Source organism: Apium graveolens, chromosome 4 (genome assembly GCF_009905375.1).
Source record: "Apium graveolens cultivar Ventura chromosome 4, ASM990537v1, whole genome shotgun sequence".
Taxonomy (NCBI): Eukaryota; Viridiplantae; Streptophyta; class Magnoliopsida; order Apiales; family Apiaceae; genus Apium; species Apium graveolens.
This window is the reverse complement of record NC_133650.1, coordinates 287,457,308-287,467,369: the sequence shown is the minus strand read 5'-3', so window position 1 is coordinate 287,467,369 and position 10,062 is coordinate 287,457,308. Positions and strand designations below refer to the sequence as shown.

At 28.2% G+C, this 10,062-nt stretch overlaps 1 pseudogene; it reads left to right on the top strand.

The window, feature by feature from the left end:
* Positions 1 to 7,383: 7,383 nt before the first annotated feature.
* On the top strand, positions 7,384 to 8,758 carry LOC141719810 (cinnamoyl-CoA reductase 1-like; annotated as a pseudogene).
* Positions 8,759 to 10,062: the final 1,304 nt, after the last annotated feature.

Sequence of the window (10,062 nt, the reverse complement as noted above, 5' to 3'; positions counted from 1 at the left end):
TTTTTCGTTTTTATAATTTTAATTCATTAATTTCATAATTTCACACAATATCATGTCAATTTCTAATATAAATTATTGGTAAAAAGTAACAAGTAATCTAATATATTTATTTTCTCACTTAAAATATAAAAATAACATATTATAATTAATTTAAAAGTGTGAATTAGAATATAGTTAATATTGTAAACTCAATAATTAGTACGTAACGCATGTCAAATGTGTAAATATTGTTTAATATCATTCTAATTTTTTTTTAAAAACAAATATTTGACATATTGGTCATTATATAATTATAAAAATTAAAAATAATATTTATATTCTTCCGATTAATGTTCCGATTAATCTCCGACTTGCCGATTAATCTCTCGAAGATACCCTCACCGCCCTGACACGCCTAGCGATTTCTGGAACACTGATATATACTGGCATAATAACCCGTGCGAGGCACGTGTCATTTTTTATAATTTTTTTATGTATCATGTAATAATGATATTCTTAGTTGTTTTCTTATTTGTAAATGTTGTACAATGTCTAACGTATATTAAATACAAGTTGATTGTTTATCAACATGTATTATTTTCATATAAGACATTATCAAATTACATAACGTTTCTAATATAGCTCATTAAGCAAAATATATATATATATATATATTCTTGTTTGTGTTGTGTAATTTGTATTTAATGAATGAATATAAACAGGATAATCAGTGTACGTTTAAAATAAAATGATTAAATTTAAACTGTAGAATGTCGTTATTATGTTTACAAAGAAAAATCTAAAAATTAACATATATGTTCGATATATGGTTGACCAAAAATTTTGAATTTTATTTAAATAAATTATATGTACTGCTCTGTATTATTACCGACTTCTTGACTAACTTACAATTAACTTATTCAATTTAAAAAGATAAAAAATGCATAACTAAAGTGAGAATGACTTGCAATTATAATATACAATAATATAAAATTTACACTACTATTAATAAAAAAGTTGATTATAATGAAAAATGTTACTTTTTCAAATTCAACATATGCATATATGACAAAAGGATAGTTTTTGTATTTACACTATTGTTAACAAAGTAAAATTAAGTTATACTTGTGTCATCATGTAAATTATCGTATGTTACATTTCTTAGTAAATTACGATGGTTTCAATTATTTATATGCTAAATATTTGATTTATGTACATGTATATTCATTATTCAAATCTAGTAAGACAATTGATTATTAAAATAACATGTATTTATAATTATTCAAAAATTAAAATTATGTAATAAATAAATTGCAATAATTTATATATGATATTCACATTATCACTGACAAAAAATTGATAACTATTTTTTACGCAATCAAGTACCAATCATGGTTGTAACATAAAATTAAATTATAAATTGTAAAGACTTGTTATTGATATTCATGATTTTTTTTTCAAGAATTCGAAGGAAAAATTGTAATTATATCGTTATTTAAACTGTTTTTAAGTTCTTTTTTATTACTACTCTAATATTTATTCAAATAATAATTTGATAACATTGTATACTATTCTTCTAAAATTAAATAGTTTTTAATTCGATAAAATTTTATAAATATCAGTTGAACTGGTTAATTCCTTCAAATCATTGAACAATATTTTTTTTCTGTAAATAGTATAAAATGTATTGAATCAAATGCTATAATATAGTATAGATATAACTTTTATTTGAAAATTTGAAAATATTAAAATAATTAAAAATATTTATACAATATTTTCTTGATCAAATAATATTGCATATCAAAAATAATTCTTTTTAAAAGGCTAGTTTTTTCAAGTGAAAAATGAATAATAAATAGATTTAATATATCATCGTAGCTTTAACAAATCTCGTGAGATCTTATATCAAATTTTGATATTTTTAAAACCGGAACAACTCCCAAAAATAATAATACGCTACCAGTGAAGTTAGTAATATTAATACAAATAATTAATTGACGTGATCCTATAAATACCTCAAATACATTAATTTATATTAACATAAGATATTAAAATATTTCACATTATTGATAAGATATTCTCGCCGAGCTTGTAATTAAAATTTACTAAACGTAGAATGTGACGATGTAACTATAGGTCAAGTTTTAATTTCAAATTCGAAATAAACTAAAATGCAATGACTCATTATAATTTGAACTTATCTAAATATATAATAACAATATAGATTATTTATATATAAGCTATACTATTTTCAATATTTTAAAAATATATATATATATATATATATATTTGAATTACTTTTTTATAATAAATATATGTTAAAAATATATAAGATATATTTTCAAACTAAAAAATGATTAATAAATAAGATAATAATTTATTTATGTATTATGTCTAACTTTATATCTAAAATTAAGTTGTTTAAAAGTAACTGTTCAAATATTCATGTAACTATTTTTTTCGGAATTCAAGTAAATACCTTTAAAGTTAAATAAAATATTAATTTAGCACACTTACATATTATGTGTATATATTATGTGTATGATAAAAAAGCACATGTGACAATATGGTGTCGTGGTATGCAAGTTGTATAGGTGAATGAAGTATCTTGAGTTTGATTTCCACAAACCTCATCTTTTATATAAATATTAAAAATAGGGGTATTCTAATCTTTTCAATGAGACTTTTTAATCTTATGAATATTATCCCCTTGTTCTCCTATTATATATAGAAGATATTAGAGATTGTTTAAAAAATTCAAAATCGAAAATCCTATTTGATTTGACGAAAAGTCCGAAAAATCCAATCTGAAATCCTATAAGAAAAGTTGTTATTTACTTTAATATGACACGTTAGAGCAAATCCAATGGTTTCTTAACTAATTCTTTCTATTTATTATAAATTATTATTTCTTAATGATTTAAGACATAGATAAAAAAAATTTGTCTCCAAAAATTCTCTTTATATTCTTTCCTTATTTAATAATTTAATAATAACAATTCATTTTTCATTAAAGTGATAAGGAGAAAGATGATTTGACTCATGTTTTATTATAAAACTAGCATAATAACCCGTGCGAGGCACGAGTCAAATTCTAGATTTTTTTGTGCAGCATAAGAATATTTTTGGTTATAAGAATATCTAATATAAATCGATATTCAATTAAAATATAAATCGATATTTAATTAAAACTGATTAATATAGAGTCTTACTCTAATGAGAATCCCACTATTGTAAAATATTAGATCTAATCATATCCACTCATATAAATACATAATATTCATCTCCCACCATTCATTTAATATTTAGTATTTTAATATTTCATTATCTTTTATCAAATTCAACTACCCATCAACCACCATCACCTCCTGCGTCCACCATTTCCGACCACCACCAACTCCGGAGACCACCAGAATCACCACCGTGAAACCAAAAATCACCCCCGAAAAATGAAAAATCACCACCAGAAAATGAAAAATCACTTCCGGCAATCAAAAATCACCAGATTCAGCTATTATCTTTTCCCATCAGATCCGGTCATGGTCATCAATTCCAACCTCTATATCAACATAATCACTGCAGCAACATCATTAATCATCACTAGTCACTATCAATCCACACAAAATTCACATTATTGAACACTCTAACCACCGCCTCCAATTTTCACTACCACAAAAACATCACATCGTGTCATCACTACCACACGCCAGATCTGAGTTCGGTCCATCATAATTTCTTCGAAGAAAATCAGACCGGAATTTAAGATGTGAGAGCTAACAGGGAGTAACGGTCATAGCAAAGGGTCGGGGCAAAGTTGTGTCGCGGGGGCGGGGTAATGGTGTTTCACGGTGACATTGGAGGTGGGAGGTGGAGTTCAGTAAGGAGGGATTTAGAGAGAGGAAGAGAGATAAGGAGAGAGATGGGGATGGGGAAAGAGAGATAAGAGTGAAGAGATTGTTATTTTCCAACGACGATGTGACGGCGAGGCGGCGACGGAAGCTGGTGGGTGTGGGTGGGTAGAGAGGGTGGCTATAAATGAGCGAGACGAAATATATGAATAGAATTTAAAATATAAATTGTGTGGTTGTGATTTAATATAGAGATAAAAATGTGTGGCTGAGATTAGATCTCAGTTCTCACAATAGTATGGGTTCTCATTTGAGTAATTATATATATATAAGTAATTGTAAAATTGTGCACATTTAAATGTTTTTCATGATTTTATACAATGTATGCGCATTTGTAGCATATATTACAAAATTTCAGAATGTGATTATATGACTATTGTGAGAACTTGTAGCAGTTATGTCTAAAAAAATCAATTTATACTTGATATAAGTCTTCTCAATATCAGTTATTTCATGAGAAAAAATTTCAAATAAAAACATAAAAATAATGTAAAATGTCAAAATTATTTTCATTTATGGCACTCTAAAATCATAGAGCACATTGAGCTTTTAGTTCTGGACAAAAATGCAGTGATATTAACGGGTTCAGATGCAATCGTAAACTTTTATATATTAAAATAATACTTAATTAATAGAAAGGTGTTATGAGTATAAAGGATCGGATAAATAGCACTTGAATGGGCCCACAAATTATATATAAATTGTCTGTGTGGTTATTAATAAACTCAATTTAAATTTACGTTGCATAAATACGTCTGTTCGGGACGCATTTCTAGTATACTACGAATATAAACTTTGTTTCCAGTCTTCTTTTTAAAATCAAAAATTTGTGGAGAGAAGAGTCACTACAACGACCTTGCGTTTTTAAAAAATACTCATTTAAATTGCGTTTTAGTGCGCTAAAAAGTGTCTTGTTTTCAATATGTGATGTTTGAAACGTTACCTAATATATTGTGTCATACAAGGTCAACACCCTTATTTCATTGACGTCTTAATTGTCTGTTTTAGAAAATTATCATTTTAACATTTATGAATTCAAGTTGAAAGCTATATTTCCCAGAAAAGAAAAATCAATACGATATATCATCGTCGTGATCTATGATGTATAAGTAGTATTCTAAAAATCGGCTGACTCGGCCGATAACTCGGGCGAGTACTCGGACACGGACTCATTTACGAACTGATTTTCTATTACTTGGGTAATTACCTGGTTTTGATCCTAACTCATATTAAACTCAACATAACTTGCTTTAAACTCGGTCCAACTCGGTCCAACTCGGATTTGATATTAAAAGTTCCAAAAAATAAAAAAATTGAAATAACATAATATCCTAATTATTTTTAAGAACCTTTGAAAATTCACTCGTTTATCTCAATCTATTGTCTATTTAGTACTTATTATGTACAAAATTGACTGCGATTTTTAAGTCTGAAACTCATTTAATATCAAGTTTTAATTATGATATATGGACTAATTAATAATTATATTTTTACTATATAGAAAATATAGGTTGATAAAATTGAGAGTAATATGTATTTTTCCGGTTAATTTCAGTTTTGGAATATTATTTAATTTACAATGTGATATAAATACTAATAATTAATTTTTTTTAAAAGAAATATTTAACGCATCCGATTTTTGATCTGAGTACTCATTCTGGGGACTCCGCGAGTAATTCGAGTACTCGTGACTTGTTAGGCTCCGAGTTACTATTTTTAGAATACTATGTATAAGTAACATAGAATATGTTTTTTGACTAATCAATCATTATATATAATCTTATATCATAATCAAAAAAATAATTGTTAGAATAATATTAATAATTAATTTTATAATTCTATATTTATTTTTTTACTTAGCCGATATAATGTCATATATCTTGTATTGGTGATTTTAATCTAAAGATCATTTAACAAAAATATTGTATCAATATTGAACAAACACGTATAATTGATTTTTTCTTCCGCATAAGTGTATACATGATAATTATATATGAATAATCATATCTTATATGTAATAAATATCATATTAATATTAAGTAAATTCGTATTATAAATTTTATTATTTATTCGTATATGTGTATACATGATCAGATTAATTATGTATTATAAAGATTACTTTAAAAGTATAGCATCATTATTAAATAGTTCATGTTACGTGTTACTTCATTTATCTTTTTTGTAAATTAGTTATTTTTCTATGTTAAATATTAAATTTTATTATAATTTTAATAGTAATTTAATTTTTTTTAAAAATATATAGGCAACTAAATCTACATATATGAAAAGAAAAAGATGAAAAAATGATATTCTATAACTCTTATGTGACAAATACATATTAAATGTATAATTAAAAATACAAATGACATATTGGCATAGTGGTATTGAAATTTATAAGGTAGTCGCTAGTCTCGGGTTCGATTCCGAATAGAAACTTTTTTTCAAAATATAGTAAGCACAGGGGCAAATATGTAATTTCACGAGAATAAGATGTCTGATGCTAGTTAAAAATAACTAGTGAGGTGAAGTTATTAGTGATATAAGAATGGTTAGGAGATTGTTGGAGTGCCAATTTTAATCTCATTCCCTAAAATTCATTTTAAGAGCTTGAATAGCTAATTTGTTGAATTTACTCTTAGGGGTTAAATTATCAAGTTGGTCAATAAAGTGGGCCTAATGTATCAAGATGATCACCGATCTTCTCTTAAACATATCAAACAAGTCGCTATAGTCAGTTATGGGTACACTCAAAATAACCGCTCTAAAATATTTATCTTACCAACATAGATGTCACATCAAATAATTTTTAACTCGATGACAATTTCCATTTTTGAACGATTGAGGAAAACTAACGAAATATACTTGTGACTTTAGTAATGACAAGGCTGTTGCGTGCCTATCAAATAATCTATATATTCTTAATGACTACTCCTTAATTTACACATTTTCCAAATGGGTACCCATAACCCATATTAAGTATAAAATCACTAGATCCTTGGATATATCCACAAAATTTACCCAATGGGTAAATAAATTTACCCATGACCCATATTAAGTATAAAATCTATATATCCATGGATATATCCATATAAGTTTACCCATTTTTTTACCCATCAACACACTAAACATGAAAATTTTTTGAATTTTAAAATTTAAACATCTTATCTAAGGAAAGATTTGCATGATTTTCTCACATCTATATATCTTAATGACCACTCCTTAATTTACTCATGGGTAAAAAAAATTACCAAAATCAAATTGTGCACAATTGTCTCTGGTCTGTTATACTCTCTTTCTCTCTCTCTCTCTCTCTCTCTCGCTCAATCTCCTCCACATCTCTCTCATATTTTGATAACTTCCTCATTATCAGTAAAACCAACAAAATCAAATCATGCATAATCTGCTCCTTTATTTACTATATTTTTAAAATTTGAATTTCAAATTACTTATCAATAGAAATTATCACTCCTTGATTTCTAAATTGAGTTAAATTAGATTGATATACACATATGTTACTCTTCTTCTCTCAAATTTCAAATATCAGAATCTCATTTTCTCTCTTCCTTTTTGCAGGTCACATGTAGAATTTAATTGAGTTTCATTTGCTAATGCAACACAATGATCAAACCGGTTAGTACATCATATTTCTTCTTTTTTTTTATTTTTTATTTAATTCGTCTCTGCACTCCTTTTTTTATGTAATTTTAGTATTATTTTTATATTGATAATATATTTGTACTATTATTATGTACATATATTAGTTTAGGCAGAAGATAACTATGGGTTGATTAATTCTATAGTAGTGGTTATAGAATCACGAATGAAGGTATGTACACCAACTATTTGATTTTAAATCTCAAACATCTCAGTTACAAAAATTTGAGTACTTATGTGGTTTGTATTTTTATCAGATGAACTGAAGAATGGCCATTTAAGAGAGCTGGAAGGTGAAAAGGATAGATTGACATTATACATAGCTGATCTTCTTGATTATGAGAGTTTATGCAATGCCATTAGTGGTTGTGATGGTGTTTTCCACTCTCCTTCTCCCGTCACCGATGATCATGTACGTGCATATTTAATTTTTAAAGATTTCGATAATGATTTGGCCTGATAATGGTGGTGACATTATGTGTGCAGGAAAAAATGGTGGAACTAGCTGTTATTGGAACCATAAATGTGATTGTTGCAGCCGAGAAAACAAAAGTACGACGAGTAGTCTTCACTTCATCAATTGGTGCATTTTACATATACCCTAACAGAGGCCCTGATGAGGTCATTAATGAAGATTGCTGGAGTGATCTTGAATTCTGCAAATCCATCAAGGTAATTAAACTTTAGTGTCCTGGTCTGTTTTTTAGTATAACATCCTGATAAACCAGTAGGTTTATTTCATTTGGTTGTAAATTTATTTTTATTATTCAGAACCGGTACTGCTACGGAAAAGCAGTGGCAGAAAAGTCTGCTTGGGAGAAGGCAAAACAGAGAGGGGTAGACATGGTGGTGACCAGTCCAGTTCTGGTGCTTGGTCCATTGTTGTAGCCCACTATAAATGCCAGCATCGTTCATATTCTCAAGTACCTCACCGGCTCAGCCAAGACTTATGTCAACTCGGTCTGGTAGTCTGGTTACACTAAATGCATATAGGATTACGTTCAGAGACACTTTGCTGATTAATCATTAGCTACATATGTATAAATTGATAAACCAGTAGGTTTAGTTCATTTGGTTGTAAATTAATTTTTATTATGCAGAATTGGTACTGCTACGGAAAAGCGGTGGCAGAAAAGTCTTTCTGGGAGGAGGCAAAACAAAGAGGAGTAGACATGGCGGTGATCAGTCCAGTTCTGGTGCTTGGTCCATTGCTGTAGCCACTGTAAATACCAGCATCGTTCATATTCTCAAGTACCTCACCGGCTCAGCTAAGACTTATGTCTACTCGGTTTGGTAATCTGGTTACACATACATGCATATAGGCAAACGTTTAGAGACACTTTGCTGATTAATCATTAGCTACATCCTTTGTATACTCCTAATAAGTGATCTTGATTATTTTTATATGGTTGAACACATAATAGATATTGAGTTGATGGTTGTTTGCAAGTAGATTGTATACTGGTATAAAGATAGAGCTTTTCCTGTTTTTGTTTTCACCAGAAATTCATTCTGAAATTGGAGGTGCAAGATGTCAAAGATAAGAGGAAGACCATGAAGACTGTGAAGACTATCTCCACTCTTTCAGGTATCCGATATTCATATGATTCCTATTATACTATAATAATTGTGACTGTTTCCGCTTCTTTTGAAAATTCGATAAGGAACAAGAGGTTGAGGGCTTATGAAAATTCTGAAAAATATTATATGCCGACCACAATTTATACCACACTTTGAGGAACAAAAGGTTGAAATTTCTAAAAAATATTAGAATGGAATAAATGGATCTGGTTGAATATATTTTTTTTGAAACATAATTTCATGTGATTTTTCTGTATTCATTTATCTTCTTTGATCCTTACTAGTGTGAACTTATGCTCAGCAAGAGTCGATCTATAAGTACAGATAGCAAAACTGAAGCAGTGGATCTTAGGACTCTTCTGATCAGTATGGGACACTACTCAAGATACTTGGGTGATTTTACTTATAAAATTTAGTATTTAATAAGTTGAATAGTTGTCTGGCCTGCTTTGTTTTATAAAATAATTGTGCTAAAATTTGTTAATTTTTTATTATGACATAACACGATCTTAATAAGTTGAATAGTTGCCTGGCCTGTTTAGTATTTAATAAGTTGAATGTTGCAGATATGTATTTAGTAGGAACAGTTATGCTTATATTCGGGACATGATTGCATGTAATATTTGCGGGAACACAAAACTTTGAAGGAAAAGGAACCTGAGTTCTTCCAAAATAAAACTTATTTGGCCTTTTTCATCTCGAGGTACATCTGTGTTAATTTCTTAGAAACATGAAGTGATTACCTTCTTTTTTTTCATTGTGTAATGAAGAAAAGACATTATGCTAATACGCTGACCTTGCCCCTAAGGTAGAATGATATGAATTAAATCGATAGTTTGATAGAGATAGGTTAAATTCGGTTGACACAGGCTCACAGGTCTGTTTTATGTGGAATAAGAATGAGTGTGAGCTGCTTAGTTTTCATGGTTTCACCCAAAAT